Genomic DNA, 21,031 nt, shown 5'->3' on the forward strand with positions numbered 1-21,031 from the left:
TAAATAATGCTCCTCCCTCCAAGGGAGATGACTGCCAAGGTGAGGGGAGCATTATTTTTTTCATTTTGGAAAAGAATAACCCGTTATAGGATCTTCTTTTACAAAATAAAAAAAAACTGTTTTCACGCAAGCTCATTAAACAGCAGTATGCATTCGCCTGTCAATGGCTGACCACCAGCTTGGCAGTCATTTATAAGTTGAATTGTTAGTCCCTCCACCAAGGAGATGGAGTATTTTACTCCATCCCCCTGGTGGTACAAAGGGCAGTCCACCATTATATAAATCTGACCAGTAGTCTCAGCCAGTGCATTCAACATGAGATGGTGAGCCTACTTTCCCCTTATGGTGGTCTCATGGGCACGTATTGACATATCAAACTCAGAAACAAACTACATCAACTACAAAGGGAACAGTGTCTCATTAAGCACATGTTCAAATGTCCTTTTTACGTGCATTTGTCTTGTTGTGGTACCCTCAAAGGTTCTGTGATTACACATGGTTAATCTTTAGGTGATCAGATGAATAGAGCCCTAGCAAGGTTGCCAGCGACCTCCTCTGTGATATAATTCAATGTGTAGTTATTTGTTCTTTGTTGTTTCATCATTCGTCTGGAGCCCATGTCTTTTCCAAGACTGGATAGGTTTCCAACATTGAGACCTTATCTTTTTTTTGTTCTTCTCAGTGAGACACTGTAAGTGTGACTGGTATGCCTTTTAATTTTGTAAGGACAGTCATTTGCCAATTGTATACAATTTTGTCATCCTTATGTACTGTGTTAAACCTCAAAATTACCACGATATACCATGGCACATTCTATCACTAGTACTGGATGCCCTGTGAACCTAATTCCCAATGGTAAACGTATACTTTTCTGTAAGTTTACCATTATTTGCTATTTACAAAGTCATTTTATTGGTAGTATCTTCATGACTGTGGAGTCTCCGCACTTTAAAACATAGGACTGTCCTATCTTTCTATTGTCTAACATTCCGCAGTCTTAAAGATACTACTCGTAACATACTTTAGTGAATAGTAAACAGTTCTAGACTTACACAAAAGTGTATGTTTACCTTTGTAAATCATGCCAATAATTTTAAAACTACACAAACTATTTAGTTCCCTACCAAAAGGAACCCTTTACACCATACAATCGATATTTCTGACACATTTCATCCACTCAACTATTTTCATAATACTTCTCTTTAAACAATACTCTACAGCACAACACACCACTCAACTCCACTGTGCGATACTCCCCTTCACTCTATGACACATCACTCCACTCTAAGACATCCCACTCCACTCTGCGACACCTCACTCCACTCTATGACAGTCCAGTCCACTATATGACACTGCATGCCGCTCAACTCTATGACACACCACTCCACTGTACGACTCAGCACGCCACTCTATCACATGCCACTCCACTGGAAGACATGCCACTCCACTGTACAACAGACCACTTCACACTGCAACATCCCACTCCACTCTACGACATGCCACTCCACTCTGCGACATCACAGTTCACTATATGCCACTCCGCTATATGACCCTCCACTCTAAGAAACTGTACCACACGTCACTGTACTACATGCCAATCCATGACACTTCACACCACTCCATTAAATGACATGTCACTCCATCTGCAACATGCCACTCTACTCTGCGCCACTCCACTCTATGTTATTCCACTCTATGCCACTCCTGTCTATGCCACTCTGCTGTACATCACTCTACTGGATGCCCCTACACTCTACACAACTACAATCCATGCCACACCAGTGTATGCCACTCATAGCTATGTCACTCAACTCTACACTATTCCACTGTATCAATTCACTCTACGCCACTGTACTGTAAGCCATGCCACACCACATTATGCCACTCCACTCTACAATAGTCTACTCTATTCCATTTGACATTACACTACTCTACGCCAGTACACTCTATGCTTTTCCGTTCTACCCCCCTCCACTATGAGACTCTAGTGTACACTACTCCACTCTACGCTATTCCACTTTACGCCACTCCCCTCTATGCCACCCGTTCTACACCACTCCACTCTAAGCCATTCCACCCCACACCATTCCACTCAATGCTACACCACTCTACGCCACTCCACTCTATGCTATTCAACTTTACCTCGCTCCACTCTACGCCACTCTACTGTATGCCACTTCACTCTATGACACTCCACTCTACTCCACTCTACACTATTCCCCACTACATTGCTCAATTCTATGCCATTCTTCGTCACTCCACTCTACACCACTCCACTCTACACCACTCTACTGTACGCTATTCCAGTCTACACTACTGCACTCTATGCTACTCCACTCTACACCAATCCACTTTACGCCACTCTACCTCTACTCTACACTATTCAGCGTTATTCCTCTCTACTGTATACCACTACACTCTACGCCACTCACATCTATGCCACTCCATTCTATGCTATTCCACTGTACACCAATCCACTCTACGCCACTGTACTGAAAGTCACACCACTCCACTCTGCGCTATTCTGCTTTATTCCATTCAACATTACACCACACCTCTCTGTGTCACTCCACTGTATGCCACTCCACTCCATGCCACACCACTCCTTGGCACTCCACTCTATGCCATTCCACTCTATGATATTACACTCTACTCCACTCCACTCTGTCACTCCACTCCATCCCACTCCACTCTATGTTATTCCACTCCACTCTAACCTTCGTTATTCTACTGTACAGCACTCCACTCTATGCCACTCTACTGTACACCACTTCACTCTATGACACCCCACTCTACTCCATTCTATGCTATTCCCAGCTAGGTCACTCAATTCTATGCCATTCTTCACCACTCCACTATATGCCATTCTACTCTACGTCACTCCACTCTGCGCTACTCCACTCTACGCCACTCCATTTTATGCTATTCCACTCTATGCCACTCCACTCTATGCCACTCCACTCTACATTATTCAACTCTACTCCACTTCACATCACTCTACTCTACACCACTCCACTCTATGCCACTGCTCTCTAAACCACTCCACTTAATGACACTCCACTATTCGCATTCCACTCTATGCTATTCAACTCTATGCCAGTCCACTCTATGCCACTCTACTCTATGCCACTCCACTCTACGCCACTCCACCCCACTCTACGCTACTCCACTCTATGCCACTTGACTCTGTGCCACTCCACTCGACAGTATTCCACAACACCACTGTATGCCACTCTACTGCATGCCACTACAGTGTATGCCACTCAGCTTTATGCCACTAAGTCAATAAAAACTCCGGAAACCCTTACCCCCTTGCCAGAAACAAACTGCAACTGCTGCAATAAGCTAGCACGGAAACAAACATCAAAGTATGGTGACATAGATGGCATACAAAGTGCACTTGCCCCCAATCACCATTCTCCACCCTCTCATAGAGACACCTGAGTCAGATTTGGTCATCACAGTGTGTACTTTTATTAGATTACATTTCTGGCCAATTACTCCATTGGCCTCTCTTATTTATTGTAAACATCTTTAAAATTACTTTGCTTATAAACACCACAGCATTCAAATAAACCTCAAAATTATACATTGTCATTATATTTACAACCCGCTCTCCAAGGGGCCTTTTTGCTTGACCTAAGGGCTGTGCCAGCAGGCCACAACCAAGATAGCCTGCTCTCCTTAAGTTGACCACCCTCCGGTCAACAGAGCCGCAGGTAAATAATCTGCCACCACTTGTGACAACCAATGACTTCCAGGGTAGAGCTAGAGAATCCAGAGCCACCAGCAGGTCAGCCCCAAATCTCTCGCCAGCCCGGAGCCCCTGATGATTTCCAAGACCTGTTCTGGGGTAAAAAAATGGCACCGACCAAAGGAGTCCCTGTCATTCCTCTTGCCCAGGACCCCGCCACAGGGCGAGGCGCTTACTGGCGGACTCAACCTCCCCTCCCCCGTACTCGAATGCTTCTGCGATGGCTCCTAGCACTGTCTGTATGAACAACTCATTACCTGCTTCGGACAGATGTACCCCATCCGCAGAATATAGTTCTAGCCTTGATGTTTGTATCAACTTGTGCCTTATGGTCCGGATGCTTGATTTCTTTAGGATCTCCGCCACTGACTGATTTAACCTCCTCACTGACTTATTCACTGCCTTCGGAGGCGCTCCCCGCGCCCATACTTGCCTTGGTATACCTTCAGACCAGAGCAATATCGTGTTAGGTAACATATTCCTGACCGCTGCCAGAACCGAGAACAAAGACTCTTTTACGCCCCTCCTTCCCGCCGGGATCATATTGTTGCCTCCTGAATGTAACACTAATAGATCAGGGGTAGGCATGCCTCTGTTCAAGGCCCCCCGCAAATCGCTGGGCACTTCAGCTAAATGTTGTCCGCCTCTTCCCACCCAATGGTGGTAAAATCCTTTTGCCACCTGCATTTTTTCCTCGCGTGAGTTCCTGAAGGCCAGCCCCGCCCTGCGAATAAAAGAGTGGCCACACCAGCATATTTGGGGCCTCTGAGACGTGGTACCTAGAGCAATTGAAGATGAAAAACAATCAACACGGGACGGTGGAAGACAGGGGCGGCACACTGCGAGACTCAAACTAACTGCGGGCGGACATAGCGCTCATAACACGCAGACTTCCAACGACCTAACTTCTTAATTGTTTCTTCTGAGAGCCCCAAACCCGCCGCTGTCGTGGCTGCCCCGATGCGGAATGAATGGGATGTGAAATCGGTTGAGTCTACACCCAGCTTTATCAGCGCAAGCTTGCATACCCTGGTGAACTGGAATCTAGTGAGGGGCTTGCAGTCGCTATGCAGCAGAACTCTGTTGTCACCTCCCTGTGGCCTGATTTGCTGGAAATCCCATGCCAGTCTTACCGGGCAATATGCTACCCTGAATAATTGAGTCTCTTAAGGTGAAAAGCAAATCCTGGGCAGTATCTCCAGGATATTTACTAACCTGCTTACATCTATGGGTCTTCTACTGTCCTTCACCCCCGGGGTTAAACGTTCCCAGCCCTTCAGAGCTCTCCTCACCCTCGGGTCCTTGGTTGGGTCTGCCACCCCCCCTAACCCGGCATGGAATGCTATTGCCGACAGTTGCCTTTTCATCATTGCTACTGACTTCCCGCTAGATTTATGATGTACTATGAACTTCAAGACACTCACAGGTGAGAACACCTCAACTATCCCAGCCCCTTTCAAGTAATCCTGGTATAACTGCCACGACCTCTCATACATACACTTAGTCTTGGGGGCCAGTGACGCTGTTATCAATTCAGGGGCTGTCGGGCACCAAGCTTCATAGCCCCGCTGGGAAGTTCGTCATCTCTCTGTCTGCTTGCGGCCAGTGGGTGCGGAACTCTGTCAACTTAAAATGGGACAAGTTGTCTACCCCCGGTACATGCCTAGCCGTAATAAGTACATTGCGCCGTAAACATTGCAGCACCAATTCCTTCAAAAGGCGTAGTACCCAGGTGCATTTCGCTCTCTGATTATTGATTGCCATCACTACTGACATGCTGTCAGACCAGAATACAATGTGCCTATTTGCCAGCATATCCCCCCACAAATGCAGAGCCACAACGATTGGAAACAGTTCTAAAAAAGTGATATTCCGTGTCAATCCGTGCCGTGCCCATTCCTCAGGCCAGTGCTGCATGCACCACTTATGGCCTAAAACTGCCCCGAAACCTACGCTGCCTGCAGCATCCGTGAACAATTCCAGCTCGGCATTGGAGCTACTCGGCATTTGCCATATTACAGACCCATTAAAGTTTTCCAAGAAGTCTTTCCAAGTGGCCAAGTCATTCCATACCTCTGCTGACAACCTAGTGCGATGGTGTTTGGCGCGAAGCCCTGACATTGCCCTTGCGATGCTCCTAGAGAAGGTCCTGCCCATCGGTATGTCTCTCAAGGCGAAATTCAACTGTCCCACCAGGACTTGCAATTGGTGCAGCGTCACCTTCCGTGTCCCCAAACAGGCGATAATGGCTGCCTTGAACGCAGTCACCTTCGACTTGGGGAGCCTACATACCCTTTCTCTAGTATCTATTTCGATGCCTAGGAATGTTAAGCAAGTAGTTGGCCCTTCCGTCTTCTCTGCGGACAGTGGCACGCCCAGTGCTTTTGCCAGGTGCTGGAAGCCCAGCAGGGCCTTCTGCATGACTGCGATCCCTGGGGGCCCAGGAACAAAAAATCGTCTAGGTAGTGTACCACCCCATATGATGTAGCTGTTGTTAATAATTGTTGCACTGCCCATTCTAAGAACCTGGCGAAAGTCTCAAATACTGCGCAAGCGATTGAACAGCCCATGGGCATGCAAAGGTCAATGAAATACTCTCCCTTGAAAGTAAAACCCAAGAACTTGGTATCCTCAGGGTGCACTGGCAAGACACGAAAGGCTGCTTCAATATCTGACTTAGCCATTAAGGCTCCCTCACCCAGCGCCTGTAACTTCTGGATTGCGGTGTCAAACGTTGTATAACGCACAGTGCATAGATCTGGGTTAAGCTTGTCATTGACAGATAAACCTGGAGGGCTTGACAGATTGTGAATCAAGCGGAACTTCCCTTTCTCTTTTTTAGGTACTAACCCTAGAGGTGAGCATACCAGATCAGGCTTTGGCAACTGCTTGAAGGATCCCGCCACCCTCCCCAAGGCAACTTCTTTCATGATTTTTTGCTCTGCCACCTCCATGTTCTGAAGTACTGAGTTTTGGTTGCGCGGGGGAGCATTCGAGGGGGTAGCTGAGGATGGGATGAGGAAACCAGACATAAATCCATTGTGTAAAAACTGGGCATCTTGCAATTTGTCATACTTGCTAAGGAGGTGTGTCAGCACGTGTATCTTAATGGGCGTTGGCAGATCTTTCGGATGTTTGAGGAGGCCGTCCTTTGGTTGCCGTATGGGCCGGCTGCTCTTTTGGCCTTCCTGACTTTTTGAAACATCTGATTTCTGGGTGAGACGGCCCCCCACAAAAGGAGCAACAGTGCTTGTATCTGCACGCTGCACCCCTGGTGCACTCATTCTTATTATACAGCCAGCAGGCCTGTTTCTTATCTCCTGCTCCCTTGTCACCCCGAAAGGACTGATTATGAGTCGGGTAACTAGTCTTATTCACGGGTGCTGCCGAATAAAATACATCATGCCACACATTAATTTCACGTTGGTCCCATGATATCTCAGGGTGTACTCCCTTCATTTGCCTAAACTTGGTGTCATATTGCAACCATCCTGTCCCTGGGAACTCAGAAGCCGCCCCATGAATCAAGGATATATAACTAATCAACTGGGGTGCCATTGCGGGGTACCTCTCTGCCATGATGGCCGCATAAATAGCGAATCCCGTGATCCAATTTTTTATTGACCAGTCCACCCATACTTTCTTCTGTTTGTACTCCCCCTCCTTACCTACCCTTTCTTCACCCGGGACCACCCCGGCATTAATGAGATCGAATACGTCTATAAACTCTCCTTTCAAGATCTTCTCTTTGGATTCCAGGGGCACATGCCATGTGGTCCCCGCTGAGGGCGATAGAGCCAAGAACGCGGATCCGTAAATAAGTGGGCTGTAAGCTGGTGTAGGCTGCCCCATCACCACCGGCCCCACTGACCCTTGAACTGTAGTACCTGAGGCCCCTGCAACTGTTGCGCCATTGCTGACCGTTTGCCCTTGTGGCGTTGCCGTTACTACGCTTGGGGATTGCCCATAACAACCGGACCCAAAAACCCGGGGTAAGCTGCTGTGGGCACCATTGCGCTAGCTGAGCAATTATTAAGTGCCTGCCCGTGTGATGTTGTTGCTAGTACACCTGGGGAATGTGCTACCCCCCCAGACTGAACCCACACTTGTGCTATGCCGCTGCCTGGATGTGCGACCACTGGAGGCGCGGCTATCTGTGCCCCCGGCGTTTCCGCATTTGAGACGGGTGCCACTCCCACCTGCGAAACGTTATTTTGTGTGTTGGTTCCCCCACTTGTACTTGCCGGCGGGACATTACTTTCTTGCACTGTGTTCAAAACCAAGTCTGTTGTCTCAAGCACCCCTTTCTCACCTGAGGATGCTGCCTGAGAATCCCCCACTCTGGGACGCTTTTCCCTTGACGCCTCTTTAAATCTTTCCGGTGTGCACCGAGCTCGCTTGCCCCGCCCTGTTTCCTCCTGGGCATCCGTTCCTACCCCTTCCTTTAATGTCTTTAGCACCCAATCGACTCCTTTTTCCTTCGTGAACTCCAGCAGCTCCGTCAACGCCAGATAATCGTCTCTTTTAGCCTGGGCCCCTTTGCCCTTCTTTGCAAGTTTTGGAGGCATTCTGCACTTAATGAAATAAAAAAGTTAATTCTCACATTATATTTGCCCAATATCATATGGAACTACCAACCTGTTTGCCCATTGCACACCTTTGTACCATCTGTACGCTTGCACCTCCTCCAGTAATTAAACTTTGTCCCAATCCCATTTATTCAAAGAACCAATTGATGGTACCCACAAAGTAATCCCGTGACTCACCCGCATTCCCTTGCACTTTCGGTCAGTAATCGATCCTATTTACCGTCATTAATGTTAATTGGACTATTTCCGTAATGGCGAGTACGACCCAACGTGACTTTAGGCTAAATAAAGGATCGGGATCGAAAAAGGGGTGTTGATCAATGCTCCCTTAAAGGTGAGTACGCCGCAAAAGACCTTAGGTTAAGATATTAAAAGATCGGGCACAAAAGGTAATTCCATGCCGCCAGCGAACCAGCAATCTTCGTATTTACCGCCCCAGAGTGCCCGTGAACCATTTCATAACAATTCTCAACTCGATCACTCACGCCCACTCACCGCTCTAGATCCACAACGTCGATCGCTCTGATCACCACCATGAGCGCCACACACGAACCGCACTCTTCGATCGCTCTGATCACCACCATGAGCGCCACACACGACCCGCACTCTTCGATCGCTCTGATCACCACCATGAGCGCCACAAACGACCCGCACTCAACCACGGAGCCCTCTGGGCACCCCCCATAATGAAAATATAAGCCTACAATCGCATGAAATTATATAATCCTCCCCTGAAAAGCACACTGTGAGGCCCGCTCACCTGCTCCTAGAATCGCCTGGACTCGTTCATGTCCGCGATGCCGCACGCGGTCCCAGCAGGAACTTCTGATGCGACCTCTGACCCCGGGCAGGAGAGTGGACAAAAGAGGGCGCGTATACTGGCTTGCTGCCTTTTCAAGCCTCGCGCCAGCCCTGATTGCTTCCGGGGTCATGCGACCCGGAAGGGATCCCTACACTGTCCGGCCCTTTGTTGCCACTAACGGCGCCACGCCCCGTAGGTGGGGTGGCGCCCTTCAGTTTTGCAAATGTGGGTCATGCTCCTTTTCCTAACATCTCCATCCCCTCCCCCTCTACACCCAACCCCGTCAGTGTGCCCTTGTATACTCAGTGTTGCTCAATAAAGCTATTCACCCAGTACCTCAAATCGTGCATCCAGGCTGCCCCAAGTGATACAGCAACAGCAACTTCTAGTGTGCAAGGTTTGTCAAGATCTGGTTCCACGTGTCCCTTGTCTCTGCTCTGGATTTACAGCTTCTCCTCACCTAGAACATGTGGGTCGACTCCCTAGGTACGCGCTTGGGTTCCCCCTCCTTCGCCGTTCCCTTCAGAATTCCCCCTTCCAACCCCCTCTTCAAGTGCTAAGCCTGTATTCTCATCTTCCTCTTCCTACTCGTCTTCCAGAGCCTGGAGCTCCGCCACCAATGCATTCCATGCTCTCGCTGCCTCCATCACCTTGTCATTAGCCGTACGCCTAGCTAGCTGTAACCGGAGCGTCCCTTCGCTGCCTGCCCAATTCGAAAAGCTCACCCTCCATCTCTGGTAGCTCGGCCCCGCTCTAGACTTCCACTGCATGGTAAGCTCCCTCTTAGCCATTATCAGCCCCAGGTCGTAGAACTTGCTGGTAACCTTAGTATTAGGAGTGTGCGGGAACCAAAGCAATAGACAGGCGCCCATCTCCACCTCTAGTGTACGCTCCGTCACCCGGTTCAAACACGCCACCACGTCCATCCAGTAAGACCCCAGCACCACACAGGACCAGAACATGTGACCGAAATCTGCACTATCTGCGTTACACCTGGGGCATCTCGACTGGGTACCCCCGAAATACTGTAAGATTTTCACTGGTGTCAAGTAAGCCCTATGCAGAGTAAAGAATTGCACTAGTGGAAACCTGGCGTTACGTGTGCCCTTCCATGCTCTTCTCAATAACTGAGGCCATGTCGTCTCAGGTATGGGTCTGCCTAGGTCCGTCTCCCATTTATCTTTAAGCGCGGCTAGGGGCAGGAGTTTCTCCGTAGATAATCGCCTATATAAACTGGTTATAGCTTTGAATGTGCCCGCTGCCATAGTGACTTACAGGCAGCCCAGCGAGGTCGGCGGCTCCGACAGCCCCAGCCTCCAGTGCTTCCGAATCCCTGCCACAAGGGCGGAATGCAGCAAGAACTCCCCTTTCAGTAACTCAAAGGCGCTCTGCAACTCCTGGAACGGGAGGAGGGTTCCATCCTTATATAAATCTCCCATCATGTGGACCCCTAGCTCTTCCCAGCCAGCCAGCGCTGACCAATCCCCTCCATGCAGGAGGGCCGTGCACATGCCCAAGGGAATCTCCGGTGCATATGGGTTAGTAAAACCCGCTCGCCTCTGGCTTCGGTTCCAGCATAAGCGGAGTGTGCGTTCCTCGAGGGTGAGCTCATCCACCCTGATTTTCTGTTGAAGAACTATAAAAGACAACACATGACGGGGAACTATCCTCCCCTGTGGGCCGTCTGGGCCTCTAAATTCCCCAGTTCCGGCCTGTGTAAGCCATTGCAACTGTGCCGCCAAGTAGTACCATTCAAAATCCGGGACCGCCAGTCCCCCTTCCTCCCGAGTTCTCATCAAGGTATTCAGCGCTACTCTCCTTCTACCCGAGCCCCAAATAAACCCAGTCATCAATGCTCTTAGCGTCCTAAAAAAGGACGCCGGGATCCATATTGGCAACGTACGGAAGAAATAGAGTAGTCGTGGGAGCACCACCATCTTCAATAACGCTACTCTCGCGGCCACCGATAAGGGGAGGGTTCGCCAAAACTCCATACTACCTTTAATCCCCTTCAGGGCCCCTCCTATATTGCCCTCCACTAAGTCGGACTGTTCGTGATAGATGCGGACGCCCAGATATGGCAGGCATCTAGGTTCCCATCTTAGTTCTCCCACCGCCTGAGGTTGCGGGTGGCCCGGGGTTAAAGGAAACAGACAGGTCTTGCTCCAATTCACCCGCAACCCTGACAAGTAGCCAAACTCCTGTAGAAGCCTTCTGGCGCCACGTAGGGACCCCTCCGCATCCGCCAAATACATCAGCAGGTCATCCGCATACAGAGATATGTAGTGGATCTCCCCGCGCAGCCGCACTCCCTCATACGATCGTCCCTGTCTGGCATGGGCCGCCAGCGGTTCAATCGCCAATGCAAATAACAATGGAGATAATGAGCAGCCCTGACGAGTGCCTCTCCCTACCTGATATGCCGCCGATATAGTACGCCCCCTACGGACTCTAGCCGTGACAGAGCTGCATAACAGGGTGGTCCAGCGTATAAAATTGTCACCTAGGCCAAACGCCCGCAGCACCTGAAACAAATAAGGCCACTCCACACTGTCGAACGCTTTCTCTATATCAACCGACAACACTACCGCTTCCAGTGAGCCCTCGCTGTGGGTCATGCTCCTTCTAGTGTACATTTACTGACATAGCTGTGGTGTCATGCAGTGCACTATCTACATCTCTGCAACAGGTAGTGATGCCATCACACCAAAAGGGTTGTATGACTATACAAGACATGCATTTGTCACACTTGCCTTTACCATGAATCTTTTATCCTTCTCTCACTCACCAAATCCTATCAACAGAAGTATTCCAGAACCGGGACTTCTTTTATTCCTTCGGTGTCTCCTTCCTGAGATGTGAAAGTGAAGAGTTTCTGCTCTATCATGGAAAAGGTGGGTATTTTTAACAAGACAATTGCTTTGATATCCCTAACTGAGAAGCTATGACATATACTTATACCAAAAGAAAAATAGATATTTTATACAATTTTATTTTATGTATGTCTTTATTGAGTTTAATAGCATTTTTCACATACAGGAAATTATCAGTCAAGCTTATCATCGGACAGTGTGACATGTAAAGCGAATAAACCATTTGAAAACTTTAACATATCATTTTATAACACCCTAGTCCCCCTTGAAGCTTCCATGTACAGAATAAACTACATTTCTTATGTATTGTACATATGGTGCATGTTTGCTTGGCATGGTGGGACCACCCATATTACTGTTTATTGTCAAACAGGGGTAAGCCTTGTCTGGTTCCATACCTCCAGCCCTTCCTCTCGTCCCAAATCCCCTGTCCATACAAGCGTGGACTGTGCATTGTTAGCCGAATCCAACTAATTCTGCAACACCATTCCCCACGCAAGCAGTCCTTCTGGTAGCTTATCATCTTTCCTTGTTTTTCTCATATGTTCCACTTCTGCTCTTGCCCATTTGCTTAGATCCCTCTCTCACCACTCCCTAGTTGGAGGTCTGCTACTCATCCAGTGGATCGATATACATTGTTTTCCCACAGTGAGACCCAGTACTGTAAAACGCCTGCTCAGTTTTCGCTTTGGGTCTTCAGGCAGCAAGTTCAGCAAGCATTTATTAAGTGTTAGAGGGCCATGCCACCCCGTTGCACGTTTAAGCTGTGTCAGTACCTCTCCACAATATGAAGCCACCAGTGGACATCGCCAGACCATGAGTAAAAATTTGGCTTCAATAGCCTCACATCTCGGACACCGGGGTCTCGAATTGGGTAGATAGCGTGCAGTCGCTTGGGGTACATGTAGGTCATATGTATTATATTATTTTGGAGCTGTTAAACGGTGAGCTCACAGATACCCTTCAGACACCTCTGTCTTTTGGACCAATCTCCTGAGGGGAGGGGATCATCAGTGAGGGATTACCATTTCTTCTCCACTTGTAGTGGTTTAGCTTGCCTGTCTGCACGCAGCGCTTGATAAAGATGCATCATAAGTATGCGGCCTCTAGCCATAGACAACAAAGTGGCGAGCGTGTGGGTAGTATCAGGGGCCTTTAGAAGTGAAGACCATAGTTGGCGTGCTGTGGCTGCAATCTTTACATATTGAAGAAATTGTCCTGGCCCTAAAGCAAAGGTTTCCATGGCATCCTGCAGCGTTATACATCTATCCCCATGTATGGGTGAGCTAGCGTCAGGCAGCCACCGCTCTGTAAACATCAACTGCGCTATCTGGTGGTCCAAAGTGCGTATAATCCAGATGTATGGATCGGGCGCATAGGGAGACATTCTCAACTGTCCTGTCCTAGAGTCTGGCCATCAGCCGGATCAAAGAGAGGAGAGTTTGAGGCAAGTGTCTGCAGTGCATCAGAAGTGACCCCAGTTGATATCCATCATGTGTGCCCGCCAGCAGGGATCTCTCCCAGTTAGGCTCAGCGTTCAGCCAATTTACTGCGTGTTGCAGCTGGGCTGCCAAATAATATAATTCTACGTACCCGTGGTCCCACACCCTCCGCAACATATCAAGGCTCACCCTGCACCCCTTTCCGTTCAAAGTATCTCCACCTAAAGTGAATCAATCAATCAATCAATCAGGAAATTTGTATAGCGCGCTACTCACCCGGAGGGTCTCAAGGCGCTTGGGGGGGGTCCGCTACTGCTCGAACAGCCAGGTCGTGAGTTGCTTCCTGAAGGAGAGGTGGTCTTGGGTAAGACGGAGGTGGATGGGGAGGGAGTTCCAGGTCTTGGCTGCCAGGTAGGAGAAGGATCTTCCTCCCATGGTGGCTCTACGGATGCGTGGAACGACTGCGAGGGCGTGGCTGGTCGATCGTATGTGGAAGATGGGAGTGTAGAAGGTCAGCCGGTGGTTGAGGTACCTGGGGCCTCGGTCGTGGAGGGCTTTGTGTGCGTGGGTGAGGAGGCGGAACGTGATTCTTTTGCTGACGGGGAGCCAGTGCAGGTCTTTCAGGTGTCCGGAGATGTGGCTGTGGCGGTGGATGTCCAGGATGAGTCGTGCGGAGGCGTTCTGGATGCATTGGAGTCTTTTCTGCAGTCTTGCTGTGGTTCCGGTGTAGAGGGTGTTTCCGTAGTCCAGTCGGCTGGTGACAAGTGCCTGGGTGACCGTCTTCCTGGTTTCAGTGGGGATCCATCGGAAGATTTTTCGGAGCATGCGTAGGATGTTGAAACATGAAGACGAGACGGCGTTGACTTGTCTGGTCATTGACAGGGAGGAGTCCAGGATGAAGCCCAGGTTGCGTGCGTGGTCCGTTGGTTTCGGTGCGCTGCCTAGGGCCGGGGGCCACCAGGAGTCGTCCCAGGCAGATGGTGATGATCCAAGGATGAGGACTTCCGTCTTGTCTGAGTTCCGTTTCAGGCGGCTGTTCTTCATCCACTCGGCTACTTCTTTCATCGATTCGTGCAGGTCGGTTCTGGCGGTGGCGGAGTCGTTGGTGAGGGAGAGGATCAGCTGGGTGTCGTCGGCATAGGAGATGATGTTGAGGCTGTGTTGGCGTGCGATGGCTGCGAGGGGGCTCATGTACACGTTGAAGAGGGTGGGGCTGAGTGATGATCCTTGTGGTACGCCGCAGATCACTTTGGTGGCCTCAGATCAGAACGGGGGGAGGCGGACTCTCGGGGTTCGTCCGGCGAGGTACGAGATGATCCACTCCAGTGCCTTCTCTTGGATTCCGACGTTGCCGAGGCGTTGTACTAGGGTGCGGTGGCAGGCAGTATCGAACGCTGCGGAGAGGTCCAGGAGGATGAGGGCCGCTGTTTCCCCGTTGTCGAGCAGGGTTCGGATGTCGTCGGTTGCTGCAATGAGGGCGGTCCCGGTGCTGTGATTGGCTCGGAAGCCGGACTGTGAGTGGTCGAGGGATCCGTTCGTCTCGAGGAAGGCGGCCAGCTGTCTGTTGACGGTCTCGATGACTTTGGCAGGAAACGGGAGAACCGAGATGGGGCGGTAGTTCTTGAGGTCGGTGGGGTCTGCTGATGGTTTCTTCAGGAGGGCGCTGAGTTCGGCATGTTTCCAGCTCTCTGGGAAGCTGGCAGTGTAGAAGGAGCAGTTGATGATGTCCCGGAGTTGGGGTGCGATGACGGAGTCGGCCTTGTTGAAGACGTGGTGAGGGCATGGGTCGGTTGGTGATCCGGAGTGGATGGTGTTCATCGTGTGGATGATGTCCTCGGTGTTGACAGGGGTCCAGTCGCGGAGGGTGGTGTGGTTCTGAAATTCTGGACCCTGCTGTTATCCCGGTATCGAGATACAATACCCGTGTCAAAATATCAACGTACCATGACGAATTTGGTGTCGACGGATTAGGACATCATCCCTATACATTTGCGTCATGATTGAGGGATGCCAACACCCCTAAATCGTAGTTTCCGTCCCGACCCCTTAGACTCCATTTTGTAAACGACATCCATCTTGTGTCTTGCCCTCATGTTAAGTCAATTGAGTAAGGTCGAGCTTGATCTAAAAGGACACGTCCACCTTCCCTGACTCCCCCCTGACCTGTCCCAACTGACTCCATTGCCTCCAGCCGAACCTGTTTGGGCAGCTCCTCGCCCAGTAGCCGAATAAGATAGCATCAATGCATAACATGCCACAAACCATTCACTACGTACAGACCATGTTTTCTACACACACACACCTGTCCATTTTCCTTGTTTATGGCCAGTTTTATGACTAGGAGGTACCCTGCTTTATTGGGGCTTCATCGATATCTGATGGGAGTTCCGGGCCTGGCCGAGTAATCCGTCACGAATTGGACGTCTAAAATGTGGGTTGGCCTACATGACTTCGCTCTTTGTATTATTGTAGAAATATGTGTATAACCATATCGTAAACTCAAGAATTCTTGCCTGCAGCTATTATTTCTGTATATAAGGAGAAAGCTGGTTCTGTGAAAACGAACAGTCTCCTGGGAATACGCGACCCGGGTTGTCGTGTTTCTAGGACACGTGTTACTTGGTAGCTGCCAATAAAACTCGATCTCTGACTTCAGCTAGAAGACTCCGTGTTTCTGTGGTCCGGAACAGGGAGAACTCAGAGGTCTTCGGGTGTTATCCCCTGGCACCACCGGGTTCCTAAAAACCCGTTACCTCAGTTGGCGCCCAACTCGGGGCGGTATCAAGCGGCGACGGTCCAAGCCAGATGTTCGTGAGGAGCTTCGTGTGAAAATTCCAGAGGACGGCCAGCCACTTCAGCGACCCCTGTATGTCGACGTGGTTCCGAAGGTCTTTGCTGCGAGGTTCCCCGCGTCCCGACGGCTACGAAGGACTGCTGCCCTGACTATCGCCCTGTTTTGGACCCAGTGATCCTTGGTAGAGCGAAACGATAGACGAGTCTTCTAGTGACGTCATCGATCTTCAAATACTTCAGTTAAGTATAAGTGGAGCGTCTCCCAGTCCTTAGTTTGATCCTTAGTTTTTGGTATCCTTGAGATACGTTTTGATTTGGTACTTGCAAGCCCCAAAGCCGAAGGACTCGTGTATTCACGAGAAATATCGTAATCGATAAATCCTTTGAAGTTTGAAGCTAGACTAGTGAGCAAAGATGCCTGGTTTTAGCAGACTTGGAAACTTGTTTTGTCTTGGTTGTAGTAAGGACTCCCGATTAGAGGATTCTTGTCCAGTTCCTCCGATTGGAACTCCAACATATGAGTTATACGTAAAACATGGCGTAGGTCCTATCACATATAATGAAGTGTGGATAAAATACACCCGCAAGGATGGTGTTTTAAAATGGCCCCAATATGGTAGTTTTGACTCAGAAATTTTAGATAACCTCGAGGTCAAATTGTTCAAGAAAAAAGCCCGGCCGGCGATGTTTGACTCTTTTCGCTTATGGCGCTAAGAAGCCAAACAGAAAGAAATAAAATTAGCAAAAAGGAATAAAAGAGGTATGTCGATGGTGCAAGCTGCCGTTGCATACAAGGATAACGAGGAAGAGCAAGAAAGCGAACAAGTGCTTAGGAACAAGAAACTAGCAGTAGATAAATGCTACCCAATGTTACCTCATAAGGGACAAGGTCAAGAGGAAAGATCCGAGAAAGAACCATTGATGTCCCACTTATTAAGCTCACCACCGCCGTATGCGTTAGACGCTACCGCACCCCCAAAGCATTTTATTATACCGCGCCCCGGCGCACGAAACACAGCTCTTGCACACACGCCAGCTACTCTTCAGCTGGTTCCTACTTCTCCGGCGCAGCCTTCTCAAGGGCCGCCGCCTCTGCTACATACTCCATCTACTTCTACTACTTTGCCTACCGCTCCAACTGTTCCCTATGATACTACGTCTGCCACTGCTTCAACTTCCTCTGCTATTGCCTCGATTTCTTCTTCGCATCAGCCTGTTTTTTCTGACGCATCTGCCCCTCCGCAAGCTTCTCCTTCTATTAGACAGAGAGTGGCAGGTACTGTCACTGGTCTGCTTTCACCTTTCTTTGGGCCACCTAAAACGACCCCTAAAACAGAACGTAGACAGTTACGTAGTCAGCTGCCTGATTACGAGGAAAGAGAAGTGCTGAATGAGCTAGCACGCCAATGGATTACGGACACTGTTAGATATGATGTTCAGTCTGGTATGGAAGTTTTCCGTCAATGGGATGCACCCACTCAGAGATACGTATTCGAAGAGATGTGTGTATATCTGTGTGAAGATTTGGAGACAAATGATCCCAAACGCAAAATGAACGAACTATGGCGTACGCGTTTTAAGTTCCATGAAGGTATGATTATAGGTGCCGAAGTTGAGGAAGCGATAGATTTATTGTTCTCTTATAGGAGTAAGGGAAACGTCTCTAGATCATTGTACGAAGACGACGTATCAGGTAGAAAGAAAGCGAGACAGTACCCCATGAGAGAGGTTCCTCCGGTTTGGAGGGAAGGTGATGCGAATGTAAACCCACCAATTCTGCCACATTTCCAGCGTGTATGGGTACATGTCCCCTGGAAAAGATCCGAAGTTTTAGCACTCAAGCAGACATTACCTGATCCCTCGTAAAAATCCGACTGGGTATTATAAGGAGTTATCGCAGACTGCCAGCTCATGTATAATGAATTTAGCGGATGTAGATATGTTGTTTGGGAATGTTGTTCCACATCCTTTATGGAGTAAAATACGTCATACGGATCATGATCAAGAACTAGGTGACTCATGGGCTAATATTACCGCTATAGATGCTAGACAAATAGGTGGTTCTAAACCTGAGCCGTTAATAGCCGAACTTCCCGGTAGGATTATCGCGTACATGAAAACATTAATGCCTGAATTACGCGTAAATTGGGACAAGCTGTCTGCGTGCAAGCAGAAGAAAGATGAGAATGTGTCTGACTTTTTCACCAGATTTGAGGAGACTTTCACGGATCATAGTGGTCAGGATATGGCTACTGAGGGTGGTCAAAGATTGTTTGTAGACAAATTTGTACATAATCTGCTTCCTGAACTGTGTAATAAACTGAAAGATTCAGAGAGTGCTTGGGCTGTCTCTACGTCAGCACAGATTTTAGCTACAGCCCAGTACTATGAAAATAGGCGCAAAGACAAGCTAGATAAGGTAGACAAAAAGACGAAAGATTTAAAAACTAAAGTTCTTCTCCAGCAGGCCTATCCGCCTCATACGGCTAGTCAGCCTAATTATCACCAACCACAGCAGTATTCGAGAAACGCGCAAGGAAACGAGTTTTCCCATCAGCGTCTTCCGTATGGCCCGAATCAATGTGCATATTGCAAGGAAGAGGGTCACTTTAAAGGTAATTGTCCGGCTCTTGCGCGACGTTTAAACGGTATTTCAGGTATGTAAATGTAAATGTAAATGTACAGGAATTTATATAGCGCAAATCACCAATCGGTTTCTAAGCGCTTGCTTAGGGAACCCGTCCTGGTATTCCCCTGTGAGATAACCCTGGCAGGGTATCCGCAAGGTGAAAGCCAGGCATCCCGCCGCGAGGGGCCATTGTGGAGATTAAGCAAGCTATTGCCCAGAGTCGCAGAGTGTGAACCCGTGAATCGAGTAGGCACCGGAGCGAGAATTGTCGAGTCCATGGACATTTTAGGACTCAAGACCCCGCCGAGCCGGGAATTGAACCCTGGTCCCGGGCTGACATCTGCTTCCAGGTCTGCCTCCTCTAACCAGTGAGCCACACTTCTCCACTGGGGTAGAGGTGTTCAACATGCTCCTAGGGGTAGGGGCCGTGGAAATTTCCCCCAGAATACAACTTCTTTTCCGCCTCAGAATTCCATGAACAGCTTTGACCAACAGAATAATGCATCGTCTAGGTCAGCTCAGTACTATGCTGACGACTATTACACCGAAAACGAGAATGAGGGAAATAATTGCTAGGACAGCCATGGACAAAGAGAGGGAGTCGTTTCAGTTCCAGTAGATCAGAATGGACCTTATGTCGAGGTGATTACCTCAGGAGTATCAGAGCCATTTCTGCTGGATACTGGTGCTACAAAAAGTTCTATCATGCACTCGAAACTTCCTGGCGCACCTTTGTCTGGCGAAATGAATGTTTCAGTAGGTTTCTCTGGCGCCCCTGTTAGAAACCCGATCTCTAGTCCCATGTCCCTTTCTGTTGGCCCATGCGAATTAGAAGCACCCCTCATTCTTACAACAGGTTGCGGTGAAAATTTGTTAGGTTTGGATTTGCTAAAGAGGTTATGTGCGACTTTGTACTGTTCTCCCTTGGGAGTACAACTTACCTTAGGTAAGAAAGTCATTTCTCCAATGTCAATCAATCAATCAATCAAAGACATTTATAGAGCGCACTACCTACCCGTAGGGTCTCGAGGCGCTTGGGGGGGGGGGGGGTGCCGCTACTGCTCGAACAGCCAGGTCTTGAGCTTCTTCCTGAAGGAGAGGTGGTCTTGGGTCAGGCGCAGGTCGGCCGGGAGGGAGTTCCAGGTCTTGGCGGCCAGGTAGGAGAAGGACCTTCCTCCTGTTGTGGCTCTGCGGATGCGTGGGACGGCGGCGAGGGCGTGGCTGGCGGATCGGAGGTGGCGTTTGGGGGTGTAGAAGTTGATGCGGTTGTTGAGGTAGCTCGGGCCTTGGTTGTGGAGAGCTTTGTGTGCGTGGGTAAGGAGGCGGAAGGTGATTCTCTTGTTGACCGGGAGCCAGTGCAGGTCTCTTAGGTGTCCGGAGATGTGGCTGTGTCGTGGGATGTCGAGGATGAGTCTGGCTGTGGCGTTCTGGATGCGCTGGACTCTCTTCTGGTTCTTGGCGGTGGTTCCGGCGTAGAGTGCGTTGCCGTAGTCCAGTCGGCTGGTGACGAGGGCCTGGGTGACGGTCTTCCTGGTCTCTGTGGGGATCCACCAGAAGATCTTCCGAAGCATGCGCATGATGTTGAAACACGACGAGGAGACGGCGTTGACTTGCCTGGTCATGGAGAGGGAGGAGTCCAAGATGAAACCCAGGTTGCGTGCGTGGTCCGTCGGTTTGGGTGCGGTGCCCAGGGCGGGGGGCCACCAGGAGTCGTCCCAGGCGGAGGGCGAGGAGCCCAGGATGAGGACCTCCGTCTTATCTGTGTTCAGCTTCAGGCGGCTCGTCGTCATCCACTCGGCTACCTCTCTCATCCCTTCGTGCAGGTTGGCTCTGGCGGCGGCGGGGTCGTTGGTCAGGGAGAGGATCAGCTGGGTGTCGTCGGCGTAGGAGATTATGTTGAGGTTGTGTTGGCGTGCGATGGCCGCGAGGGGGCTCATGTAGACGTTGAAGAGAGTCGGGCTCAGTGAGGATCCTTGAGGGACGCCGCAGATGACTTTGGTGGCCTCTGACTTGTACGGTGGTAGGCGGACTCTTTGTGTTCTTCCGGCGAGAAAGGAGACGATCCATTCCAGCGCCTTCTCATGGATTCCGACGTTGCTGAGGCGCTGCACTAGGGTGCGGTGGCAGACCGTGTCGAAAGCCGCGGAGA

The sequence above is a fragment of the Lissotriton helveticus genome, chromosome 7 (genome assembly GCF_964261635.1).
Source record: "Lissotriton helveticus chromosome 7, aLisHel1.1, whole genome shotgun sequence".
In the NCBI taxonomy this organism is placed as follows: Eukaryota; Metazoa; Chordata; class Amphibia; order Caudata; family Salamandridae; genus Lissotriton; species Lissotriton helveticus.